This window comes from Cervus elaphus, chromosome 27 (genome assembly GCF_910594005.1).
Source record: "Cervus elaphus chromosome 27, mCerEla1.1, whole genome shotgun sequence".
Classification (NCBI taxonomy): domain Eukaryota; kingdom Metazoa; phylum Chordata; class Mammalia; order Artiodactyla; family Cervidae; genus Cervus; species Cervus elaphus.
Window position 1 is genome coordinate 2002477 of NC_057841.1, and position 27736 is coordinate 2030212.

Here is a 27736-nt window from a genome sequence, read left to right on the forward strand (position 1 = left end):
TGAGGTGGTTGTGGTAAGGTGGTATTCCTCTGGAGTCGAAGCCAGGGACTAACCTCTCATCTCGAGTTGATTCTTGGTCCACGGAGCTCTTTCGTGTTGCTACAGTGACCTCAGGATCCCTCTAGCCTTAAAACAGTGTTCTTGGGGTTTGTCTGGAGTGCCATCAAGGAAGTCAAGGCTCCTTTCATGTGTGATGTGCAACACGAAATTGCTCTGCACGCACTGCAGGGGAATCGGTCCTCATCTCGTGGCGAGGGGGAAGTCTCATGGTTTTTCTCGAGTTGCGGCGGGAACCTGGGGTATATTCTCGAGTTACGTCGGGGATGACGCTTCCAAACACGTGTTTGTTCAGCGACGTCAGGACTCCTGCCTAGTTGCGAGGGACAACTCGGGATTCTCCTCGAGGCTTGGCAGGGCAATTGGGACGCCTCTCCAGCTGAGGCGGGAGACCAAGGGTCCCTTTCCACGTGCCACAGGAATCCTGGGACTCCTATCAAGTTTCACGAGGAGTCAGGCATCGTCTCCTTTGGAGGCACTGATCTCCCCGTACCTCTGGAATTTTCAAAGGATGTGAGGCCTCCGGTCGCGATGAGGTGGGGAACTAGGTCTTTCTCTGTGGTCTCCACAGGGGATTCAGACATCCTTTCGTCTTCGGAGACGCAAGACGAGCCTGCATTCAAGTCACTGCAGGGATATCCGGCCTTATTTCGCGTCAGGGCATCACAGTGTCCATTCCACTTGAAGTCGCCAACTCAGGGTCCCTCTCACATACCTAGAGCTGAGAGAAGCCTCCTCTTGAGGTGCTTGTGGTAAGGTGGTATTCCTCTGGAGTCGAAGCCAGGGACTATCCTCTCATTTCGAGTTGATTCTTGGACCACGGAGCTCTTTCGTGTTGCTACAGTGACCTCAGGATCCCTCTAGCCTTGAAACAGTGTTCTTGGGGTTTGTCTGGAGTGCCATCAAGGAAATCAAGGCTCCTTTCATGTGTGATGTGCCACACGATATTGCTCTGTACGAAGTGTAGGGGATCCGGCCTCATCTCGCGGCGAGGGGGAAGTCTCATGGTTTTTCTCGAGTTGCGGCGGGAACCTGGGGTATATTCTCGAGTTACGACGGGGATGGCCGTTCCACACACGTGTTTGTTCAGCGACGTCAGGCCTCCTGCCTAGTTGCGAGGGACAACTCGGGATTCTCCTCGAGGCTTGGCAGGGCAACTGGGACGCCTCTGCAACTGAGGCGGAAGACCAAGGGTCCCTTTCCTCGTGCCACAGGAATCCTGGGACTCCTATCAAGTTTCACGAGGAGTCAGGCATCGTCTCCTTTGGAGGCACTGATCTCCGCGTACCTCTGGAGGTTTCAAAGGATGTGAGGCCTTCGGTCGCGATGATGTGGGGAACTAGGTCTTTCTCTGTGGTCTGCACAGGGGATTCAGACATCCTTTCGTCTTAGGAGATGCAAGACGAGCCTGCATTCAAGTCACTGCAGGGATATGCGGCCTTATTTCGCGTCAGGGCATCGCAGTGTCCATTCCACTTGAGGCCGCAAAATCCGGGTCCCTCTCAGATACCTAGAGCTGTGAGAAGCCTCCTCTTGAGGTGCTTGTGGTAAGGTGGTATTCCTCTGGAGTCGAAGCCAGGGACTAACCTCTCATCTCGAGTTGATTCTTTGTCCACGGAGCTCTTTCGTGTTGCTACAGTGACCTCAGGATCCCTCTAGCCTTAAAACAGTGTTCTTGGGGTTTGTCTGGAGTGCCATCAAGGAAGTTAAGGCTCCTTTCATGTGTGATGTGCAACACGGAATTGCTCTGCACGCACTGCAGGGGAATCGGTCCTCATCTCGCGGCGAGGGGGAAGTCTCATGGTTTTTCTCGAGTTGCGGCGGGAACCTGGGGTATATTCTCGAGTTACGTCGGGGATGACGCTTCCAACCACGTGTTTGTTCAGCGACGTCAGGACTCCTGCCTAGTTGCGAGGGACAACTCGGGATTCTCCTCGAGGCTTGGCAGGGCAATTGGGACGCCTCTCCAGCTGAGGCGGGAGACCAAGGGTCCCTTTCCACGTGCCACAGGAATCCTGGGACTCCTATCAAGTTTCACGAGGAGTCAGGCATCGTCTCCTTTGGAGGCACTGATCTCCGCGTACCTCTGGAGTTTTCAAAGGATGTGAGGCCTCCGGTCGCGATGAGGTGGGGAACTAGGTCTTTCTCTGTGGTCTCCACAGGGGATTCAGACATCCTTTCGTCTTCGGAGATGCAAGACGAGCCTGCGTTCAAGTCACTGCAGGGATATCCGGCCTTATTGCGAGTCAGGGCATCGCGGTGTCCATTTCACTTGAGGCCGCAAACTCAGGGTCCCTCTGACATACCTAGAGCTGAGAGAAGCCTCCTCTTGAGGTGCTTGTGGTAAGGTGGTATTCCTCTGGAGTCGAAGCCAGGGACTAACCTCTCATCTCGAGTTGATTTTTGGTCCACGGAGCTCTTTCTTGTTGCTACAGTGACCTCAGGATCCCTCTAGCCTTGATACAGTGTTCTTGGGGTTTCCCTGGAGTGCGATCAAGGAAATCAGGGCTCCTTTCATGTCTGATATGCCACACGGAATTGCTGTGCACGCAGTGCAGGGGAATCGGGCCTCATCTCGCGGCGAGGGGGAAGTCTCATGGTTTTTCTCGAGTTGCGGCGGGAACCTGGGGTATATTCACGAGTTACGACGGGGATGGCCCTTCAACACACGTGTTTGTTCAGCGACGTCAGGACTCCTGCCTAGTTGCGAGGGACAACTCGGAATTCTCCTCGAGGCTTGGCAGGGCAACTGGGACGCCTCTCCAGCAGAGGCAGGAGACCAAGGGTCCCTTTCCACGTGCCACAGGAATCCTGGGACTCCTATCAAGTTTCACGAGGAGTCAGGCATCGTCTCCTTTGGAGGCACTGATCTCCGCGTTCCTCTGGAGTTTTCAAAGGATGTGAGGCCTCCGGTCGCCATGAGGTGGGGAACTAGGTCTTTCTCTGTGGTCTCCACAGGGGATTCAGACATCCTTTCAACTTGGGAGATGCAAGACGAGCCTGCATTCAAGTCACTGCAGGGATATCCGGCCTTATTTCGCGTCAGGGCATCGCAGTGTCCATTCCACTTGAGGCCGCAAACTCAGGGTCCCTCTCACATACCTAGAGCTGAGAGAAGCCTCCTCTTGAGGTGCTTGTGGTAAGGTGGTAGTCCTCTGGAGTCGAAGCCAGGGACTAACCTCTCATCTCGAGTTGATTTTTGGTCCACGGAGCTCTTTCGTGTGGCTACAGTGACCTCAGGATCCCTCTAGCCTTGAAACAGTGTTCTTGGGGTTTCTCTGGAGTGCCATCAAGGAAATCAAGGCTCCTTTCATGTGTGAGTGCAAGACGGAATTGCTCTGCACGCAGTGCAGGGGAATCGGGCCTCATCTCGCGGCGAGGGGGAAGTCTCATGGTTTTTCTCGAGTTGCGGCGGGAACCTGGGGTATATTCTCGAGTTACGACGGGGATGGCCCTTCAACACACGTGTTTGTTCAGCGACGGCAGGACTCCTGCCTAGTTGGGAGGGACAACTCGGGATTCTACTCGAGGCTTGGCAGGGCAATTGGGACGCCTCTACAGCTGAGGCGGGAGACCAAGGGTCCCTTTCCATGGGCCACAGGAATCCTGGGACTCCTATCAAGTTTGACGAGGAGTCAGGCATCATCTCCTTTGGAGGCACTGATCTCCTCGTCCCTATGGAGTTTTCAAAGGATGTGAGGCCTCCGGTCGCGATGATGTGGGGAACTAGGTCTTTCTCTGTGGTCTACACAGGTGATTCAGACATTCTTTCGTTTTGGGAGATGCAAGACGAGCCTGCATTCAAGTCACTGCAGGGATATCCGTCCTTATATCGAGTCAGGGCATTGCGGTGTCCATTCCACTTGAGGCTGCAAACTCAGGGTCCCTCTCACATACCTAGAGCTGAGAGAAGCCTCCTCTTGAGGTGCTTGTGGTATGGTGGTTTTCCTCTGGAGTCGAAGCCAGGGACTAACCTCTCATCTCGAGTTGATTCTTGGTCCTCGGAGCTCTTTTGTGTTGCTACAGTGACGTCAGGATCCGTCTAGCCTTGAAACAGTGTTCTTGGGATTTCTCTGGATTGCCATCAAGGAAATCAAGGCTCCTTTCATGTGTGATGTGAAACACGGAATTGGTCAGTACGCAGTGCAGGGGAATCGGTCCTCATCTCGTGGCGAGTGGGAAGTCTCATGGTTTTTCTCGAGTTGCGGCGGGAACCTGGGGTATATTTTCGAATTATGACGGGGATGGCCCTTCCACCCACGTGTTTGTTCAGCGACGTCAGGACTCCTGCATAGTTGCGAGGGACAACTCGGGATTCTCCTCGAGGCTTGGCAGGGCAATTGGGACGCCTCTCCAGCTGAGGCGGGAGACCAAGGGTCCCTTTCCACGTGCCACAGGAATCCTGGGACTCCTATCAAGTTTCACGAGGAGTCAGGCATCGTCTCCTTTGGAGGCACTGATCTCCGCGTACCTCTGGAGTTTTCAAAGGATGTGAGGCCTCCGGTCGCCATGAGGTTGGGAACTAGGTCTTTCTCTGTGGTCTCCACAGAGGATTCAGACATCCTTTCGTCTTGGGAGATGCAAGACGAGCCTGTATTCAAGTCACTGCAGGGATATCCGGCCTTATTTCGAGTCAGGGCATCGCGGTGTCCATTCCACTTGAGGCCGCAAACTCAGGGTCCCTCTCACATACCTAGAGCTGAGAGAAGCCTCCGCTTGAGGTGATTGTGGTAAGGTGGTGGTCCTCTGGAGTGGAAGCCAGGAACTAACCTCTCATCTCGAGTGGATTCTTGGTCGACGGAGCTCTTTCGTGTTGCTACAGTGACCTCAGGATCCCTCTAGCCTTGAAACAGTGTTCTTGGGGTTTCTCTGGAGTGCCATCAAGGAAATCAAGGCTCCTTTCATGTGTGATGTGCAACACGGAATTTTTCTGCCCGCAGTGTAGGGGAATCGGGCCTCATCTCGTGGCGAGGGGGAAGTTTCTTGGTTTATCTCGAATTGCGGCGAGAAGCTGGGCTATATTATCGAGTTACGATGGGAATGGCCCATCCACCCACGGGTTTGTTCAGCGACGTCAGGACTCCTGCCTTGTTGCGAGGGACAACTCGGGATTCTCCTCGAGGCTTGGCAGGGCAATTGCGAAGCCTCTCCAGCTGAGGCGGGAGACCAAGGGTCACTTTCCACGTGCCACAGGAATCCTGGGACTCCTATCAAGTTTCATGAGGAGTCAGGCATCGTCTCCTTTGGAAGCACTGATCTCCGCGTACCTCTGAAGTTTTCAAAGGATGTGAGGCCTCCGGTCGGGAAGAGGTGGGGAACAAGGTCTTTATCTGTGGTCTCCTCAGGGGATTCAGACATCCTTTCGTCTTGGGAGATGCAAGACGAGCCTGCATTCAAGTCACTGCAGGGATATCCGGCCTTATTTCGCGTCAGGGCATCACATTGTCCATTCCACTTGAGGCCCCAAACTCAGGGTCCCTCTCACATACCTAGAGCTGAGAGAAGCCTCCTCTTGAGGTGCTTGTGGTAAGGTGGTATTCCTCTGGAGTCGAAGCCAGGGACTAACCTCTCATCTCGAGTTGATTTTTGGTCCACGGAGCTCTTTTGTGTGGCTACAGTGACCTCAGGATCCCTCTAGCTTTGAAACAGTGTTCTTGGGGTTTCTCTGGAGTGCCATCAAGGAAATCAAGGCTCCTTTCATGTGTGCTGTGCAACACGGAATTGCTCTGCACGCAGTGTAGGGGAATCGGGCCTCATCTCGCGGCGAGGGGGAAGTCTCATGGTTTTTCTCGAGTTGCGGCGGGAACCTGGGCTATATTATCGAGTTACGATGGGGATGGCCCTTCCACCCACGTGTTGGTTCAGCGACGTCAGGACTCCTGCCTAGTTGCGAGGGACAACTCGGGATTCTCCTCGAGGCTTGGCAGGGCAATTGGGACGCCTCCCCAGCTGAGGCGGGAGACCAAGTGTCCCTTTCCACGTGCCACAGGAATCCTGGGACTCCTATCAAGTTTGACGTGGAGTCAGGCATTGGCTCCTTTGGAGGCACTGATCTCCGCGTACCTCTGGAGTTTTCAAAGGATGTGAGGCCTCCGGTCGCGATGAGGTGGGGAACTAGGTCTTTCTCTGTGGTCTCCACATGGGATTCAGACATCCTTTCGTCTTGGGAGATGCAAGACGAGCCTGCATTCAAGTCACTGCAGGAATATCCGGCCTTATTTCGAGTCAGGGCATCCCGGTGTCCATTCGACTTGAGGCTGCAAACTCAGGGTCCCTCTCACATACCTAGAGCTGAGAGAAGCCTCCTCTTGAGGTGCTTGTGGTAAGGTGGTATTCCTCTGGAGTCGAAGCCAGGGACTAACCTCTCATCTCGAGTTGATTTTTGGTCCACAGAGTTCTTTCTTGTTGCTACAGTGACCTCAGGATCCCTCTAGCCTTGAAACACTGTTCTTGGGGTTTCTCTGGAGTGCCATCAAGGAAATCAAGGCTCTTTTAATGTGTGATGTTCAACACGGAATTGCTCTGCACGCAGTGCAGGGGAATCGGGCCTCATCTCGCGGCGAGGGGGAAGTCTCATGGTATTTCTCGAGTTGCGGCGGGAACCTGGGTTATATTCTCGAGTTACGACGGGGATGGCCCTTCCACCCACGTGTTTGTTCAGCGACGTCAGGACTCCTGCCTAGTTGCGAGGGACAACTCGGGATTCTCCTCGAGGCTTGGCAGGGCAATTGGGACGCCTCTCCATCTGAGGCGGGAGACCAAGTGTCCCTTTCCACGTGCCACAGGAATCCTGGGACTCCTATCAAGTTTGACGAGGAGTCAGGCATTGGCTCCTTTGGAGGCACTGATCTCCGCGTACCTCTGGAGTTTTCAAAGGATGTGAGGCCTCCGGTCGCGATGAGGTGGGGAACTAGGTCTTTCTCTGTGTTCTCCACAGGGGATTCAGACATCCTTTCGTCTTGGGAGATGCAAGACGAGCCTGCATTCAAGTCACTGCAGGGATATCCCGCCTTATTTCGAGTCAGGGCATCGTGGTGTCCATTCGACTTGAGGCTGCAAAATCAGGGTCCCTCTCACATACCTAGAGCTGAGAGAAGCTTCCTCTTGAGGTGCTTGTGGTAAGGTGGTATTCCTCTGGAGTCGAAGCCAGGGACTAACCTCTCATCTCGAGTTGATTTTCGGTCCACGGAGCTCTTTCGTGTTGCTACAGTGACCTCAGGATCCCTCTAGCCTGGAAACAGTGTTCTTGGGGTTTCTCTGGAGTGCCATGAAGGAAATCAAGGCTCCTTTCACGTGTGATGTGCAACACGGATTTTCTCTGCCCGCAGTTTAAGGGAATCGGGCCTCATCTCTCGCCGAGGGGGAAGTTTCATGGTTTATCTCGAGTTGCGGCGGGAACCTGGGCTATATTATCGAGTTACGATGGGAATGGCCCATCCACCCACTTGTTTGTTCAGCGACGTCAGGACTCCTGCCTAGTTGCGAGGGACAACTCGGGATTCTCCTCGAGGCTTGGCAGGGCAATTGGGACGCCTCTCCAGCTGAGGCGGGAGACCAAGTGTCCCTTTCCACGTGCCACAGGAATCCTGGGACTCCTATCAAGTTTCCCGAGGAGTCAGGCATCGTCTCCTTTGGAGGCACTGATCTCCGCGTCCCTCTGGAGTTTTCAAAGGATGTGAGGCCTCCAGTCACGATGAGGTGGGGAACTAGGTCTTTCTCTGTGGTCTCCACAGGGGATTCAGACATCCTTTCGTCTTGGGAGATGCAAGACGAGCCTGCATTCAAGTCACTGCAGGGATATCCGGCCTTATTTCGAGTCAGGGCATCGCGGTGTCCATTCCACTTGAGGCCGCAAACTCAGGGTCCCTCTCACATACATAGAGCTGAGAGAAGCCTCCTGTTGAGGTGCTTGTGGTAAGGTGGTAGTCCTCTGGAGTCGAAGCCAGGGACTAACCTCTCATCTCGAGTTGATTCTTGGTCCACGGAGCTCTTTCGTGTTGCTACAGTGACCTCAGGATCCCTCTAGCCTTGAAACAGTGTTCTTGGGGTTTCTCTGGAGTGCCATCAAGGAAATCAAGGCTCCTTCCATGTGTGATGTGCAACACGGTATTGCTCTGCACGCAGTGCAGGGAAATCGGGCATCATCTCGCGGCGAGGGGGAAGTCTCATGGTTTTTCTCGAGTTGCGGCGAGAACCTGGGGTATATTCTCGAGTTACGACGGGGATGGCCCTTCAACACACGTGTTTGTTCAGCGACGTCAGGACTCCTGCCTAGTTGCGAGGGACAACTCGGTATTCTCCTCGAGGCTTGGCAGGGCAACTGGGACGCCTCTCCAGCTGAGGCGGGAGACCAAGGGTCCCTTTCCACGTGCCACAGGAATCCTGGGACTCCTATCAAGTTTCACGAGGAGTCAGGCATCGTCTCCTTTGGAGGCACTGATCTCCGCGTACCTCTGGAGTTTTCAAAGGATGTGAGGCCTCCGGTCGCCATGAGGTGGGGAACTAGGTCTTTCTCTGTGGTCTCCACAGGGGATTCAGACATCCTTTCAACTTGGGAGATGCAAGACGAGCCTGCATTCAAGTCACTGCAGGGATATCCGGCCTTATTTCGCGTCAGGGCATCGCAGTGTCCATTCCACTTGAGGCCGCAAACTCAGGGTCCCTCTCACATACCTAGAGCTTAGAGAAGCCTCCTCTTGAGGTGCTTGTGGTAAGGTGGTATTCCTCTGGAGTCGAAGCCAGGGACTAACCTCTCATCTCGAGTTGATTTTTGGTCCACGGAGCTCTTTCGTGTGGCTACAGTGACCTCAGGATCCCTCTAGCCTTGAAACAGGGTTCTTGGGGTTTCTCTGGAGTGCCATCAAGGAAATCAAGGCTCCTTTCATGTGTGAGTGCAAGACGGAATTGCTCTGCACGCAGTGCAGGGGAATCGGGCCTCATCTCGCGGCGAGGGGGAAGTCTCATGGTTTTTCTCGAGTTGCGGCGGGAACCTGGGGTATATTCTCGAGTTACGACGGGGATGACCCTTCAACACACGTGTTTGTTCAGCGACGGCAGGACTCCTGCCTAGTTGCGAGGGACAACTCGGGATTCTCCTCGAGGCTTGGCAGGGCAATTGGGACGCCTCTACAGCTGAGGCGGGAGACCAAGGGTCCCTTTCCATGGGCCACAGGAATCCTGGGACTCCTATCAAGTTTGACGAGGAGTCAGGCATCATCTCCTTTGGAGGCACTGATCTCCTCGTCCCTCTGGAGTTTTCAAAGGATGTGAGGCCTCCGGTCGCGATGAGGTGGGGAACTAGGTCTTTCTCTGTGGTCTACACAGGTGATTCAGACATTCTTTCGTTTTGGGAGATGCAAGACGAGCCTGCATTCAAGTCACTGCAGGGATATCCGTCCTTATATCGAGTCAGGGCATTGCGGTGTCCATTCCACTTGAGGCTGCAAACTCAGGGTCCCTCTCACATACCTAGAGCTGAGAGAAGCCTCCTCTTGAGGTGCTTGTGGTATGGTGGTTTTCCTCTGGAGTCGAAGCCAGGGACTAACCTCTCATCTCGAGTTGATTCTTGGTCCTCGGAGCTCTTTTGTGTTGCTACAGTGACGTCAGGATCCCTCTAGCCTTGAAACAGTGTTCTTGGGATTTCTCTGGATTGCCATCAAGGAAATCAAGGCTCCTTTCATGTGTGATGTGAAACACGGAATTGGTCAGTACGCAGTGCAGGGGAATCGGTCCTCATCTCGTGGCGAGTGGGAAGTCTCATGGTTTTTCTCGAGTTGCGGCGGGAACCTGGGGTATATTTTCGAGTTATGACGGGGATGGCCCTTCCACCCACGTGTTTGTTCAGCGACGTCAGGACTCCTGCATAGTTGCGAGGGACAACTCGGGATTCTCCTCGAGGCTTGGCAGGGCAATTGGGACGCCTCTCCAGCTGAGGCGGGAGACCAAGGGTCCCTTTCCACGTGCCACAGGAATCCTGGGACTCCTATCAAGTTTCACGAGGAGTCAGGCATCGTCTCCTTTGGAGGCACTGATCTCCGCGTACCTCTGGAGTTTTCAAAGGATGTGAGGCCTCCGGTCGCCATGAGGTTGGGAACTAGGTCTTTCTCTGTGGTCTCCACAGAGGATTCAGACATCCTTTCGTCTTGGGAGATGCAAGACGAGCCTGCATTCAAGTCACTGCAGGGATATCCGGCCTTATTTCGAGTCAGGGCATCGCGGTGTCCATTCCACTTGAGGCCGCAAACTCAGGGTCCCTCTCACATACCTAGAGCTGAGAGAAGCCTCCGCTTGAGGTGATTGTGGTAAGGTGGTGGTCCTCTGGAGTGGAAGCCAGGAACTAACCTCTCATCTCGAGTGGATTCTTGGTCGACGGAGCTCTTTCGTGTTGCTACAGTGACCTCAGGATCCCTCTAGCCTTGAAACAGTGTTCTTGGGGTTTCTCTGGAGTGCCATCAAGGAAATCAAGGCTCCTTTCATGTGTGATGTGCAACACGGAATTTCTCTGCGCGCAGTGTAGGGGAATCGGGCCTCATCTCGTGGCGAGGGGGAAGTTTCTTGGTTTATCTCGAATTGCGGCGAGAAGCTGGGCTATATTATCGAGTTACGATGGGAATGGCCCATCCACCCACGGGTTTGTTCAGCGACGTCAGGACTCCTGCCTTGTTCCGAGGGACAACTCGGGATTCTCCTCGAGGCTTGGCAGGGCAATTGCGAAGCCTCTCCAGCTGAGGCGGGAGACCAAGGGTCCCTTTCCACGTGCCACAGGAATCCTGGGACTCCTATCAAGTTTCATGAGGAGTCAGGCATCGTCTCCTTTGGAAGCACTGATCTCCGCGTACCTCTGAAGTTTTCAAAGGATGTGAGGCCTCCGGTAGGGAAGAGGTGGGGAACTAGGTCTTTATCTGTGGTCTCCTCAGGGGATTCAGACATCCTTTCGTCTTGGGAGATGCAAGACGAGCCTGCATTCAAGTCACTGCAGGGATATCCGGCCTTATTTCGCGTCAGGGCATCACATTGTCCATTCCACTTGAGGCCGCAAACTCAGGGTCCCTCTCACATACCTAGAGCTGAGAGAAGCCTCCTCTTGAGGTGCTTGTGGTAAGGTGGTATTCCTGTGGAGTCGAAGCCAGGGACTAACCTCTCATCTCGAGTTGATTTTTGGTCCACGGAGCTCTTTCGTGTGGCTACAGTGACCTCAGGATCCCTCTAGCTTTGAAACAGTGTTCTTGGGGTTTCTCTGGAGTGCCATCAAGGAAATCAAGGCTCCTTTCATGTGTGCTGTGCAACACGGAATTGCTCTGCACGCAGTGTAGGGGAATCGGGCCTCATCTCGCGGCGAGGGGGAAGTCTCATGGTTTTTCTCGAGTTGCGGCGGGAACCTGGGCTATATTATCGAGTTACGATGGGGATGGCCCTTCCACCCACGTGTTGGTTCAGCGACGTCAGGACTCCTGCCTAGTTGCGAGGGACAACTCGGGATTCTCCTCGAGGCTTGGCAGGGCAATTGGGACGCCTCCCCAGCTGAGGCGGGAGACCAAGGGTCCCTTTCCACGTGCCACAGGAATCCTGGGACTCCTATCAAGTTTGACGTGGAGTCAGGCATTGGCTCCTTTGGAGGCACTGATCTCCGCGTACCTCTGGAGTTTTCAAAGGATGTGAGGCCTCGGGTCGCGATGAGGTGGGGAACTAGGTCTTTCTCTGTGGTCTCCACATGGGATTCAGACATCCTTTCGTCTTGGGAGATGCAAGACGAGCCTGCATTCAAGTCACTGCAGGAATATCCGGCCTTATTTCGAGTCAGGGCATCGCGGTGTCCATTCGACTTGAGGCTGCAAACTCAGGGTCCCTCTCACATACCTAGAGCTGAGAGAAGCCTCCTCTTGAGGTGCTTGTGGTAAGGTGGTATTCCTCTGGAGTCGAAGCCAGGGACTAACCTCTCATCTCGAGTTGATTTTTGGTCCACAGAGTTCTTTCTTGTTGCTACAGTGACCTCAGGATCCCTCTAGCCTTGAAACACTGTTCTTGGGGTTTCTCTGGAGTGCCATCAAGGAAATCAAGGCTCTTTTAATGTGTGATGTTCAACACGGAATTGCTCTGCACGCAGTGCAGGGGAATCGGGCCTCATCTCGCGGCGAGGGGGAAGTCTCATGGTATTTCTCGAGTTGCGGCGGGAACCTGGGTTATATTCTCGAGTTACGACGGGGATGGCCCTTCCACCCACGTGTTTGTTCAGCGACGTCAGGACTCCTGCCTAGTTGCGAGGGACAACTCGGGATTCTCCTCGAGGCTTGGCAGGGCAATTGGGACGCCTCTCCATCTGAGGCGGGAGACCAAGTGTCCCTTTCCACGTGCCACAGGAATCCTGGGACTCCTATCAAGTTTGACGAGGAGTCAGGCATTGGCTCCTTTGGAGGCACTGATCTCTGAGTACCTCTGGAGTTTTCAAAGGATGTGAGGCCTCCGGTCGCGATGAGGTGGGGAACTAGGTCTTTCTCTGTGGTCTCCACAGGGGATTCAGACATCCTTTCGTCTTGGGAGATGCAAGACGAGCCTGCATTCAAGTCACTGCAGGGATATCCCGCCTTATTTCGAGTCAGGGCATCGTGGTGTCCATTCGACTTGAGGCTGCAAAATCAGGGTCCCTCTCACATACCTAGAGCTGAGAGAAGCTTCCTCTTGAGGTGCTTGTGGTAAGGTGGTATTCCTCTGGAGTCGAAGCCAGGGACTAACCTCTCATCTCGAGTTGATTTTCGGTCCACGGAGCTCTTTCGTGTTGCTACAGTGACCTCAGGATCCCTCTAGCCTGGAAACAGTGTTCTTGGGGTTTCTCTGGAGTGCCATGAAGGAAATCAAGGCTCCTTTCACGTGTGATGTGCAACACGGATTTTCTCTGCCCGCAGTTTAGGGGAATCGGGCCTCATCTCTCGCCGAGGGGGAAGTTTCATGGTTTATCTCGAGTTGCGGCGGGAACCTGGGCTATATTATCGAGTTACGATGGGAATGGCCCATCCACCCACGTGTTTGTTCAGCGACGTCAGGACTCCTGCCTAGTTGCGAGGGACAACTCGGGATTCTCCTCGAGGCTTGGCAGGGCAATTGGGACGCCTCTCCAGCTGAGGCGGGAGACCAAGTGTCCCTTTCCACGTGCCACAGGAATCCTGGGACTCCTATCAAGTTTCCCGAGGAGTCAGGCATCGTCTCCTTTGGAGGCACTGATCTCCGCGTACCTCTGGAGGTTTCAAAGGATGTGCGGCCTCCAGTCACGAAGAGGTGGGGAACTAGGTTTTTCTCTGTGGTCTCCACAGGGGATTCAGACATCCTTTCGTCTTGGGAGATGCAAGACGAGCCTGCATTCAAGTCACTGCAGGGATATCCGGCCTTATTTCGAGTCAGGGCATCGCGGTGTCCATTCCACTTGAGGCCGCAAACTCAGGGTCCCTCTCACATACTTAGAGCTGAGAGAAGCCTCCTGTTGAGGTGCTTGTGGTAAGGTGGTAGTCCTCTGGAGTCGAAGCCAGGGACTAACCTCTCATCTCGAGTTGATTCTTGGTCCACGGAGCTCTTTCGTGTTGCTACAGTGACCTCAGGATCCCTCTAGCCTTGAAACAGTGTTCTTGGGGTTTCTCTGGAGTGCCATCAAGGAAATCAAGGCTCCTTTCATGTGTGATGTGCAACACGGTATTGCTCTGCACGCAGTGCAGGGAAATCGGGCATCATCTCGCGGCGAGGGGGAAGTCTCATGGTTTTTCTCGAGTTGCGGTGGGAACCTGGGGTATATTCTCGAGTTACGACGGGGATGGCCCTTCCACCCACGTGTTTCTTCAGCGACGTCAGGACTCCTGCCTAGTTGCGAGGGACAACTCGGGATTCTCCTCGAGGCTTGGCAGGGCAATTGGGACGCCTCTCCAGCTGAGGCGGGAGACCAAGGGTCCCTTTCCACGTGCCACAGGAATCCTGGGACTCCTATCAAGTTTCACGAGGAGTCAGGCATAGTCTCCTTTGGAGGCAATGATCTCCGAGTACCTCTGAAGTTTTCAAAGGATGTGAGGCCTCCGGTCGCGATGAGGTGGGGAACTAGGTCTTTCTCTGTGGTCTCCACAGGGGATTCAGACATCTTTTCGTCTTGGGAGATGCAAGACGAGCCTGCATTCAAGTCACTGCAGGGATATCCGGCCTTATTTCGAGTCAGGGCATAGCGGTGTCCATTCCACTTGAGGCCGCAAACTCAGGGTCCCTCTCACATACCTAGAGCTGAGAGAAGCCTCCTCTTGAGGTGCTTGTGGTAAGGTGGTATTCCTCTGGAGTCGAAGCCAGGGACTAACCTCTCATCTCGAGTTGATTTTTGGTCCACAGAGTTCTTTCTTGTTGCTACAGTGACCTCAGGATCCCTCTAGCCTTGAAACAGTGTTCTTGGGGTTTCTCTGGAGTGCCATCAAGGAAATCAAGGCTCCTTTCATGTGTGATGTGCAACACGGAATTTCTCTGCCCGCAGTGTAGGGGAATCGGGCCTCATCTCGTGGCGAGGGGGAAGTTTCATGGTTTATCTCGAGTTGCGGCGGGAACCTGGGCTATATTATCGAGTTACGATGGGAATGGCCTATCCACCCACGTGTTTGTTCAGCGACGTCAAGACTCATGCCTAGTTGCGAGGGACAACTCGGGATTCTCCACGAGGTTTGGCAGGGCAATTGGGACGCCTTTCCAGCTGAGGCGGGAGACCAAGTGTCCCTTTCCCCGTGCGTCAGGAATCCTGGAACTAACAGCAAGTTTCCCGAGGAGTCAGGCATCATCTCCTTTGGAGGCACTGATCTCCGCATACCTCTGGAGTTTTCAAAGGATGTGAGGCCTCCATTCGCGATGAGGTGGGGAACTAGGTTTTTCTCTGTGGTCTCCACAGGGGATTCAGACATCCTTTCGTCTTGGGAGATGCAAGACGAGCCTGCATTCAAGTCACTGCAGGGATATCCGGCCTTATTTCGAGTCAGGGCATCGCGGTGTCCATTCCACGTGACGCCGCAAACTCAGGGTCCCTCTCACATACTTAGAGCTGAGAGAAGCCTCCTGTTGAGGTGCTTGTGGTAAGGTGGTAGTCCTCTGGAGTCGAAGCCAGGCACTAACCTCTCATCTCGAATTGATTCTTGGTCCACGGAGCTCTTTTGTGTTGCTACAGTGACCTCAGGATCCCTCTAGCCTTAAAACAGTGTTCTTGGGGTTTGTCTGGAGTGACATCAAGGAAGTCAAGGCTCCTTTCATGTGTGATGTGCAACACGGAATTGCTCTGCACGCAGTGCAGGGGAATCTGGCCTCATCTCGCGGCGAGGGGGAAGTCTCATGGTTTTTCTCGAGTTGCGGCGGGAACCTGGGGTATATTCTCGAGTTATGACGGGGATGGCCCTTCCACCCACGTGTTTGTTCAGCGACGTCAGGACTCCTGCCTAGTTGCGAGGGACAACTCGGGATTCTCCTCGAGGCTTGGCAGGGCAATTGGGACGCCTCTCCAGCTGAGGCGGGAGACCAAGTGTCCCTTTCCACGTGCCACAGGAATGCTGTGACTCCTATCAAGTTTCATGAGGAGTCAGGCATCGTCTCCTTTGGAGGCACTGATCTCCGCATACCTCTGAATTTTCAAAGGATGTGAGGCCTCCGGTCGCGATGAGGTGGGGAACTAGGTCTTTCTCTGTGGTCTGCACAGGGGATTCAGACATCCTTTCGTCTTAGGAGATGCAAGACGAGCCTGCATTCAAGTCATTGCAGGGATATGCGGCCTTATTTCGCGTCAGGGCATCGCAGTGTCCATTCCACTTGAGGCCGCAAAATCAGGGTCCCTCTCAGATACCTAGAGCTGAGAGAAGCCTCCTCTTGAGGTGCTTGTGGTAAGATGGTATTCCTCTGGAGTCGAAGCCAGGGACTAACCTCTCATCTCGAGTTGATTCTTGGTCCACGGAGCTCTTTCGTGTTGCTACAGTGACCTCAGGATCCCTCTAGCCTTAAAACAGTGTTCTTGGGGTTTGTCTGGAGTGCCATCAAGGAAGTCAAGGCTCCTTTCATGTGTGATGTGCAACACGGAATTGCTCTGCACGCACTGCAGGGGAATCGGTCCTCATTTCGCGGCGAGGGGGAAGTCTCATGGTTTTTCTCGAGTTGCGGCGGGAACCTGGGGTATTTCTCGAGTTACGTCGGGGATGACGCTTCCAACCACGTGTTTGTTCAGCGACGTCAGGACTCCTGCCTAGTTGCGAGGGACAACTCGGGATTCTCCTCGAGGCTTGGCAGGGCAATTGGGACGCCTCTCCAGCTGAGGCGGGAGTCCAAGGGTCCCTTTCCACGTGCCACAGGAATCCTGGGACTCCTATCAAGTTTCACGAGGAGTCAGGCATCGTCTCCTTTGGAGGCATTGATCTCCGCGTACCTCTGGAGTTTTCAAAGGATGTGAGGCCTCCGGTCGCGATGAGGTGGGGAACTAGGTCTTTCTCTGTGGTCTCCACAGGGGATTCAGACATCCTTTCGTCTTGGGAGATGCAAGACGTGCCTGCATTCAAGTCACTGCAGGGATATCCGGCCTTATTTCGAGTCAGTGCATCGCGGTGTCCATTCCACTTGAGGCCGCAAACTCAGGGTCCCTCTCACATACCTAGAGCTGAGAGAAGCCTCCTCTTGAGGTGCTTGTGGTAAGGTGGTATTCCTCTGGAGTCGAAGCCAGGGACTAACCTCTCATCTCGAGTTGATATTTGGTCCACGGAACTTTTTCGTGCTGCAACAGTGACCTTAGCATCGCTCTAGCCTTGAAACAGGGTTCTTGGGGTTTCTCTGGAGTGCCATCAAGGAAATCAAGGCTCTTTTCATGTGTGATGTGCAACACGGAATTGCTCTGCACGCAGTGCAGGGGAATCGGGCCTCATCTCGAGGCGAGGGGGAAGGCTCATGGTTTTTCTCGAGTTGCGGCGGGAACCTGGGGTATATTCTCGAGTTACGACGGGGATGGCCCTTCCACACACGTGTTTGTTCAGCGACGTCAGGACTCCTGCCTAGTTGCGAGGGACAACTCGGGATTCTCCTCGAGGCTTGGCAGGGCAATTGGGACGCCTCTACAGCTGAGGCGGAAGACCAAGGTTCCCTTTCCACGTGCCACAGGAATCCTGGGACTCCTATCAAGTTTGACGAGGAGTCAGGCATCGGCTCCTTTGGAGGCACTGATCTCCGCGTACCTCTGGAGTTTTCAAAGGATGTGAGGCCTCCGGTCGCGATGAGGTGGGGAACTAGGTCTTTCTCTGTGGTCTCCACAGGGGATTCAGACATCCTTTCGTCTTGGGAGATGCAAGACGAGCCTGCATTCAAGTCACTGCAGGGATATCCGGCCTTATTTCGAGTCAGGGCATCGCGGTGTCCATTCCACTTGAGGCCGCAAACTCAGGGTCCCTCTCACATACTTAGAGCTGAGAGAAGCCTCCTGTTGAGGTGCTTGTGGTAAGGGGGTATTCCTCTGGAGTCGAAGCCAGGGACTAACCTCTCATCTCGAGTTGATTCTTGGTCCACGGAGCTCTTTCGTGTTGCTACAGTGACCTCAGGATCCCTCTAGCCTTGAAACAGTGTTCTTGGGGTTTCTCTGGAGTGCCATCAAGGAAATCAAGGCTCCTTTCATGTGTGATGTGCAACACGGTATTGCTCTGCACGCAGTGCAGGGGAATCGGGCATCATCTCGCGGCGAGGGGGAAGTCTCATGGTTTTTCTCGAGTTGCGGTGGGAACCTGGGGTATATTCTCGAGTTACGACGGGGATGGCCCTTCCACCCACGCGTTTATTCAGCGCCGTCAGGACTCCTGCCGAGTTGCGAGGGACAACTCGGGATTCTCCTCGAGGCTCGGCAGGGCAATTGGGACGCCTCTCCAGCTGAGGCGGGAGACCAAGGGTCCCTTTCCACGTGCCACAGGAATCCTGGGACTCCTATCAAGTTTCACGAGGAGTCAGGCATCGTCTCCTTTGGAGGCAATGATCTCCGAGTACCTCTGAAGTTTTCAAAGGATGTGGGGCCTCCGGTCGCGATGAGGTGGGGAACTAAGTCTTTCTCTGTGGTCTCCACAGGGGATTCAGACATCTTTTCGTCTTGGGAGATGCAAGACGAGCCTGCATTCAAGTAACTGCAGGGATATCCGGCCTTATTTCGCGTCAGGACATCGCATTGTCCATTCCACTTGAGGCCGCAAACTCAGGGTCCCTCTCACATACCTAGAGCTGAGAGAAGCCTCCTCTTGAGGTGCTTGTGGTAAGGTGGTATTCCTCTGGAGTCGAAGCCAGAGACTAACCTCTCATCTCGAGTTGATTTTTGGTCCACGGAGCTCTTTCGTGTGGCTACAGTGACCTCAGGATCCCTCTATCCTTGAAACACTGTTCTTGGGGTTTCTCTGGAGTGCCATCAAGGAAATCAAGGCTCTTTTCATGTGTGATGTGCAACACGGAATTCCTCTGCACGCACTGCAGGGGAATCGGTCCTCATCTCGCGGCGAGGGGGAAGTCTCATGGTTTTTCTCGAGTTGCGGCGGGAACCTGGGGTATATTCTCGAGTTACGTCGGGGATGACGCTTCCAACCACGTGTTTGTTCAGCGACGTCAGGACTCCTGCCTAGTTGCGAGGGACAACTCGGGATTCTCCTCGAGGCTTGGCAGGGCAATTGGGACGCCTCTCCAGCTGAGGCGGGAGACCAAGGGTCCCTTTCCACGTGCCACAGGAATCCTGGGACTCCTATCAAGTTTCACGAGGAGTCAGGCATCGTCTCCTTTGGAGGCATTGATCTCCGCGTACCTCTGGAGTTTTCAAAGGATGTGAGGCCTCCGGTCGCGATGAGGTGGGGAACTAGGTCTTTCTCTGTGGTCTCCACAGGGGATTCAGACATCCTTTCGTCTTGGGAGATGCAAGACGTGCCTGCATTCAAGTCACTGCAGGGATATCCGGCCTTATTTCGAGTCAGTGCATCGCGGTGTCCATTCCACTTGAGGCCGCAAACTCAGGGTCCCTCTCACATACCTAGAGCTGAGAGAAGCCTCCTCTTGAGGTGCTTGTGGTAAGGTGGTATTCCTCTGGAGTCGAAGCCAGGGACTAACCTCTCATCTCGAGTTGATTTTTGGTCCACAGAGTTCTTTCTTGTTGCTACAGTGACCTCAGGATCCCTCTAGCCTTGAAACAGTGTTCTTGGGGTTTCTCTGGAGTGCCATCAAGGAAATCAAGGCTCCTTTCATGTGTGATGTGCAACACGGAATTTCTCTGCCCGCAGTGTAGGGGAATCGGGCCTCATCTCGTGGCGAGGGGGAAGTTTCATGGTTTATCTCGAGTTGCGGCGGGAACCTGGGCTATATTATCGAGTTACGATGGGAATGGCCTATCCACCCACGTGTTTGTTCAGCGACGTCAAGACTCCTGCCTAGTTGCGAGGGACAACTCGGGATTCTCCACGAGGCTTGGCAGGGCAATTGGGACGCCTTTCCAGCTGAGGCGGGAGACCAAGTGTCCCTTTCTACGTGCCACAGGAATCCTGGAACTCCTAGCAAGTTTCCCGAGGAGTCAGGCATCATCTCCTTTGGAGGCACTGATCTCCGCGTACCTCTGGAGTTTTCAAAGGATGTGAGGCCTCCATTCGCGATGAGGTGGGGAACTAGGTTTTTCTCTGTGGTCTCCACAGGGGATTCAGACATCCTTTCGTCTTGGGAGATGCAAGACGAGCCTGCATTCAAGTCACTGCAGGGATATCCGGCCTTATTTCGAGTTAGGGCATCGCGGTGTCCATTCCACGTGACGCCGCAAACTCAGGGTCCCTCTCACATACTTAGAGATGAGAGAAGCCTCCTGTTGAGATGCTTGTGGTAAGGTGGTAGTCCTCTGCAGTCGAAGCCAGGCACTAACCTCTCATCTCGAATTGATTCTTGGTCCACGGAGCTCTTTCGTGTTGCTACAGTGACCTCAGGATCCCTCTAGCCTTAAAACAGTGTTCTTGGGGTTTGTCTGGAGTGCCATCAAGGAAGTCAAGGCTCCTTTCATGTGTGATGTGCAACACGGAATTGCTCTGCACGCAGTGCAGGGGAATCGGGCCTCATCTCGCGGCGAGGGGGAAGTCTCATGGTTTTTCTCGAGTTGCGGCGGGAACCTGGGGTATATTCTCGAGTTATGACGGGGATGGCCCTTCCACCCACGTGTTTGTTCAGCGACGTCAGGACTCCTGCCTAGTTGCGAGGGACAACTCGGGATTCTCCTCGAGGCTTGGCAGGGCAATTGGGACGCCTCTCCAGCTGAGGCGGGAGACCAAGGGTCCCTTTCCACGTGCCACAGGAATGCTGTGACTCCTATCAAGTTTCATGAGGAGTCAGGCATCGTCTCCTTTGGAGGCACTGATCTCCGCATACCTCTGAATTTTCAAAGGATGTGAGGCCTCCGGTCGCGATGAGGTGGGGAACTAGGTCTTTTTCTGTGGTCTCCACAGGGTATTCAGACATCCTTTCGTCCTGGGAGATGCAAGACGAGCCTGCATTCAAGTCACTGCAGGGATATCCGGCCTTATTTCGAGTCAGGGCATCGCAGTGTCCATTCCACTTGAGGCCCCAAACTCAGGGTCCCTCTCACATACCTAGAGCTGAGAGAAGCCTCCTCTTGAGGTGCTTGTGGTAAGGTGGTATTCCTCTGGAGTCGAAGCCAGGGACTAACCTCTCATCTCGAGTTGATTTTTGGTCCACGGAGCTCTTTCGTGTGGCTACAGTGACCTCAGGATCCCTCTAGCCTTGAAACAGTGTTCTTGGGGTTTCTCTGGAGTGCCATCAAGGAAATCAAGGCTCCTTTCATGTGTGATGTGCCACACGATATTGCTCTGTACGAAGTGTAGGGGATCCGGCCTCATCTCGCGGCGAGGGGGAAGTCTCATGGTTTTTCTCGAGTTGCGGCGGGAACCTGGGGTATATTCTCGAGTTACGACGGGGATGGCCGTTCCACACACGTGTTTGTTCAGCGACGTCAGGACTCCTGCCTAGTTGCGAGGGACAACTCGGGATTCTCCTCGAGGCTTGGCAGGGCAACTGGGACGCCTCTCGAACTGAGGCGGAAGACCAAGGGTCCCTTTCCTCGTGCCACAGGAATCCTGGGACTCCTATCAAGTTTCACGAGGAGTCAGGCATCGTCTCCTTTGGAGGCACTGATCTCCGCGTACCTCTGGAGGTTTCAAAGGATGTGAGGCCTTCGGTCACGATGATGTGGGGAACTAGGTCTTTCTCTGTGGTCTGCACAGGGGATTCAGACATCCTTTCGTCTTAGGAGATGCAAGACGAGCCTGCATTCAAGTCATTGCAGGGATATGCGGCCTTATTTCGCGTCAGGGCATCGCAGTGTCCATTCCACTTGAGGCCGCAAAATCAGGGTCCCTCTCAGATACCTAGAGCTGAGAGAAGCCTCCTCTTGAGGTGCTTGTGGTAAGGTGGTATTCCTCTGGAGTCGAAGCCAGGGACTAACCTCTCAACTCGAGTTGATTCTTGGTCCACGGAGCTCTTTCGTGTTGCTACAGTGACCTCAGGATCCCTCTAGCCTTAAAACAGTGTTCTTGGGGTTTGTCTGGAGTGCCATCAAGGAAGTCAAGGCTCCTTTCATGTGTGATGTGCAACACGGAATTGCTCTGCACGCACTGCAGGGGAATCGGTCCTCATCTCGCGGCGAGTGGGAAGTCTCATGGTTTTTCTCGAGTTGCGGCGGGAACCTGGGGTATATTCTCGAGTTACGTCGGGGATGACGCATCCAACCACGTGTTTGTTCAGCGACGTCAGGACTCCTGCCTAGTTGCGAGGGACAACTCGGGATTCTCCTCGAGGCTTGGCAGGGCAATTGGGACGCCTCTCCAGCTGAGGCGGGAGACCAAGGGTCCCTTTCCACGTGCCACAGGAATCCTGGGACTCCTATCAAGTTTCACGAGGAGTCAGGCATCGTCTCCTTTGGAGGCATTGATCTCCGCGTACCTCTGGAGTTTTCAAAGGATGTGAGGCCTCCGGTCGCGATGAGGTGGGGAACTAGGTCTTTCTCTGTGGTCTCCACAGGGGATTCAGACATCCTTTCGTCTTGGGAGATGCAAGACGAGCCTGCATTCAAGTCACTGCAGGGATATCCGGCCTTATTTCGAGTCAGTGCATCGCGGTGTCCATTCCACTTGAGGCCGCAAACTCAGGGTCCCTCTCACATACCTAGAGCTGAGAGAAGCCTCCTCTTGAGGTGCTTGTGGTATGGTGGTATTCCTCTGGAGTCGAAGCCAGGGACTAACCTCTCATCTCGAGTTGATTTTTTGTCTACGGAACTTTTTCGTGCTGCAACAGTGACCTTAGCATCGCTCTAGCCTTGAAACAGGGTTCTTGGGGTTTCTCTGGAGTGCCATCAAGGAAATCAAGGCTCTTTTAATGTGTGATGTTCAACACGGAATTGCTCTGCACGCAGTGCAGGGGAATCGGGCCTCATCTCTAGGCGAGGGGGAAGGCTCATGGTTTTTCTCGAGTTGCGGCGGGAACCTGGGGTATATTCTCGAGTTACGACGGGGATGGCCCTTCCACACACGTGTTTGTTCAGCGACGTCAGGACTCCTGCCTAGTTGCGAGGGACAACTCGGGATTCTCCTCGAGGCTTGGCAGGGCAATTGGGACGCCTCTACAGCTGAGGCGGAAGACCAAGGGTCCCTTTCCACGTGCCACAGGAATCCTGGGACTCCTATCAAGTTTGACGAGGAGTCAGGCATCGGCTCCTTTGGAGGCACTGATCTCCGCGTCCCTCTGGAGTTTTCAAAGGATGTGAGGCCTCCGGTCGGGATGAGGTGGGGAACTAGGTCTTTCTCTGTGATCTCCACAGGGGATTCAGACATCCTTTCTTCTTGGGAGATTCAAGACAAGCCTGCATTCAAGTCACTGCAGGGATATCCGACCTTATTTCGAGTCAGGGCATCGCAGAGTCCATTCCACTTCAGGCCGCAAAATCAGGGTCCCTCTCGCATAGCTAGAGCTGAGAGAAGCCTCCTCTTGAGGTGCTTGTGGTAAGGTGGTATTCCTCTGTAGTCGAAACCACGGACTAACCTCTCATCTCGGAGTTGATTTTTGGTCCACGGAGCTCTTTCGTGTTGCTACAGTGACCTCAGGATCCCTCTAGCCTTGAAACAGTGTCCTTTGGGTTTCTCTGCAGTGCCATAAAGGAAATCAAGGCTCCTTTCATGTGTGATGTGCAACACGGAATTGCTGTGCACGCAGTGCAGGGGAATCGGGCCTCCTCTCGCGGCGAGGGGGAAGTCTCATGGTTTTTCTCGAGTTGCGGCGGGAACCTGGGGTATATTCTCGAGTTACGTCGGGGATGGCCCTTCCACCCACGTGTTTGTTCAGCGACGTCAGGACTCCTGCCTAGTTGCGAGGGACAACTCGCGATTCTCCTCGAGGCTTGGCAGGGCAATTGGGACGCCTCTCCAGCTGAGGCGGGAGACCAAGGGTCCCTTTCCACGTGCCACAGGAATCCTGGGACTCCTATCAAGTTTCACGAGGAGTCAGGCATCGTCTCCTTTGGAGGCACTGATCTCCGCGTACCTCTGGAGTTTTCAAAGGATATGAGGCCTCCGGTCGCGATGAGGTGGGGAACTTGGTCTTTCTCTGTGGTCTCCACAGGGGATTCAGACATCCTTTCATCTTGGGAGATGCAAGACGAGCCTGCGTTCAAGTCACTGCAGGGATATCCGGCCTTATTGCGAGTCAGGTCATCGCGGTGTCCATTTCACTTGAGGCCGCAAACTCAGGGTCCCTCTGACATACCTAGAGCTGAGAGAAGCCTCCTCTTGAGGTGCTTGTGGTAAGGTGGTATTCCTCTGGAGTCGAAGCCAGGGACTAACCTCTCATCTCGAGTTGAATTTTGGTCCACGGAGCTCTTTCTTGTTGCTACAGTGACCTCAGGATCCCTCTAGCCTTGATACAGTGTTCTTGGGGTTTCCCTGGAGTGCGATCAAGGAAATCAGGGCTCCTTTCATGTGTGATATGCCACACGGAATTGCTGTGCACGCAGTGCAGGGAAATCGGGCCTCATCTCGCGGCGAGGGGGAAGTCTCATGGTTTTTCTCGAGTTGCGGCGGGAACCTGGGGTATATTCTCGAGTTACGACGGGGATGGCCCTTCCACACACGTGTTTGTTCAGCCACGTCAGGACTCCTGCCTAGTTGCGAGGGATAACTCGGGATTCTCTTCGAGGCTTGGCAGGGCAATTGGGACGCCTCTCCAGCTGAGGTGGGAGACCAAGGGTCCCTTTCCAACTGGCACAGGAATCCTGGGACTCCTATCAAGTTTCACGAGGAGTCAGGCATCGTCTCCTTTGGAGGCACTGATCTCCGCGTACCTCTGGAGTTTTCAAAGGATGTGAGGCCTCCGGTCGCCATGAGGTGGGGAACTAGGTCTTTCTCTGTGGTCTCCACAGGGGATTCAGACATCCTTTCAACTTGGGAGATGCAAGACGAGCCTGCATTCAAGTCACTGCAGGGATATCCGGCTTTATTTCGCGTCAGGGCATCGCAGTGTCCATTCCACTTGAGGCCGCAAACTCAGGGTCCCTCTCACATACCTAGAGCTGAGAGAAGCCTCCTCTTGAGGTGCTTGTGGTAAGGTGGTATTCCTCTGGAGTCGAAGCCAGGGACTAACCTCTCATCTCGAGTTGATTTTTGGTCCACGGAGCTCTTTCGTGTGGCTACAGTGACCTCAGGATCCCTCTAGCCTTGAAACAGGGTTCTTGGGGTTTCTTTGGAGTGCCATCAAGGAAATCAAGGCTCCATTCATGTGTGAGTGCAAGACGGAATTGCTCTGCACGCAGTGCAGGGGAATCGGGCCTCATCTCGCGGCGAGGGGGAAATCTCATGGTTTTTCTCGAGTTGCGGCGGGAACCTGGGGTATATTCTCGAGTTACGACGGGGATGGCCCTTCCACACACGTGTTTGTTCAGCGACGGCAGGACTCCTGCCTAGTTGCGAGGGACAACTCGGGATTCTCCTCGAGGCTTGGCAGGGCAATTGGGACGCCTCTACAGCTGAGGCGGGAGACCAAGGGTCCCTTTCCATGGGCCACAGGAATCCTGGGACTCCTATCAAGTTTGACGAGGAGTCAGGCATCATCTCCTTTGGAGGCACTGATCTCCGCGTCCCTCTGGAGTTTTCAAAGGATGTGAGGCCTCCGGTCGCGATGAGGTGGGGAACTAGGTCTTTCTCTGTGGTCTACACAGGTGATTCAGACATCCTTTCGTTTTGGGAGATGCAAGACGAGCCTGCATTCAAGTCACTGCAGGGATATCCGTCCTTATATCGAGTCAGGGCATCGCGGTGTCCATTCCACTTGAGGCTGCAAACTCAGGGTCCCTCTCACATAGCTAGAGCTGAGAGAAGCCTCCTCTTGAGGTGCTTGTGGTATGGTGGTTTTCCTCTGGAGTCGAAGCCAGGGACTAACCTCTCATCTCGAGTTGATTCTTGGTCCTCGGAGCTCTTTTGTGTTGCTACAGTGACGTCAGGATCCCTCTAGCCTTGAAACAGTGTTCTTGGGATTTCTCTGGATTGCCATCAAGGAAATCAAGGCTCCTTTCATGTGTGATGTGAAACACGGAATTGGTCAGTACGCAGTGCAGGGGAATCGGTCCTCATCTCGTGGCGAGTGGGAAGTCTCATGGTTTTTCTCGAGTTGCGGCGGGAACCTGGGGTATATTTTCGAGTTATGACGGGGATGGCCCTTCCACTCACGTGTTTGTTCAGCGACGTCCGGACTCCTGCATAGTTGCGAGGGACAACTCGGGATTCTCCTCGAGGCTTGGCAGGGCAATTGGGACGCCTCTCCAGCTGAGGCGGGAGACCAAGGGTCCCTTTCCACGTGCCACAGGAATCCTGGGACTCCTATCAAGTTTCACGAGGAGTCAGGCATCGTCTCCTTTGGAGGCACGGATCTCCGCGTACCTCTGGAGTTTTCAAAGGATGTGAGGCCTCCGGTCGCCATGAGGTTGGGAACTAGGTCTTTCTCTGTGGTCTCCACAGAGGATTCAGACATCCTTTCGTCTTGGGAGATGCAAGACGAGCCTGCATTCAAGTCACTGCAGGGATATCCGGCCTTATTTCGAGTCAGGGCATCGCGGTGTCCATTCCACTTGAGGCCGCAAACTCAGGGTCCCTCTCACATACCTAGAGCTGAGAGAAGCCTCCGCTTGAGGTGATTGTGGTAAGGTGGTGGTCCTCTGGAGTGGAAGCCAGGGACTAACCTCTCATCTCTAGTGGATTCTTGGTCGACGGAGCTCTTTCGTGTTGCTACAGTGACCTCAGGATCCCTCTAGCCTTGAAACAGTGTTCTTGGGGTTTCTCTGGAGTGCCATCAAGGAAATCAAGGCTCCTTTCATGTGTGTTGTGCAACACGGAATTTCTCTGCCCGCAGTGTAGGGGAATCGGGCCTCATCTCGTGGCGAGGGGGAAGTTTCTTGGTTTATCTCGAATTGCGGCGGGAAGCTGGGCTATATTATCGAGTTACGATGGGAATGGCCCATCCACCCACGGGTTTGTTCAGCGACGTCAGGACTCCTGCCTTGTTGCGAGGGATAACTCGGGATTCTCCTCGAGGCTTGGCAGGGCAATTGCGAAGCCTCTCCAGCTGAGGCGGGAGACCAAGGGTCCCTTTCCACGTGCCACAGGAATCCTGGGACTCCTATCAAGTTTCATGAGGAGTCAGGCATCGTCTCCTTTGGAAGCACTGATCTCCGCGTACCTCTGAAGTTTTCAAAGGATGTGAGGCCTCCGGTCGGGAAGAGGTGGGGAACTAGGTCTTTATCTGTGGTCTCCTCAGGGGATTCAGACATCCTTTCGTCTTGGGAGATGCAAGACGAGCCTGCATTCAAGTCACTGCAGGGATATCCGGCCTTATTTCGCGTCAGGGCATCACATTGTCCATTCCACTTGAGGCCGCAAACTCAGGGTCCCTCTCACATACCTAGAGCTGAGAGAAGCCTCCTCTTGAGGTGCTTGTGGTAAGGTGGTATTCCTCTGGAGTCGAAGCCAGGGACTAACCTCTCATCTCGAGTTGATTTTTGGTCCACGGAACTTTTTCGTGCTGCAACAGTGACCTTAGCATCGCTCTAGCCTTGAAACAGGGTTCTTGGGGTTTCTCTGGAGTGCCATCAAGGAAATCAAGGCTCTTTTCATGTGTGATGTGCAACACGGAATTGCTCTGCACGCAGTGCAGGGGAATCGGGCCTCATCTCGAGGCGAGGGGGAAGGCTCATGGTTTTTCTCGAGTTGCGGCGGGAACCTGGGGTATATTCTCGAGTTACAACGGGGATGGCCCTTCCACACACGTGTTTGTTCAGCGACGTCAGGACTCCTGCCTAGTTGCGAGGGACAACTCGGGATTCTCCTCGAGGCTTGGCAGGGCAATTGGGACGCCTCTACAGCTGAGGGGGAAGACCAAGGGTCCCTTTCCACGTGCCACAGGAATCCTGGGACTCCTATCAAGTTTGACGAGGAGTCAGGCATCGGCTCCTTTGGAGGCACTGATCTCCGCGTCCCTCTGGAGTTTTCAAAGGATGTGAGGCCTCCGGTCGGGATGAGGTGGGGAACTAGGTCTTTCTCTGTGATCTCCACAGGGGATTCAGACATCCTTTCTTCTTGGGAGATTCAAGACAAGCCTGCATTCA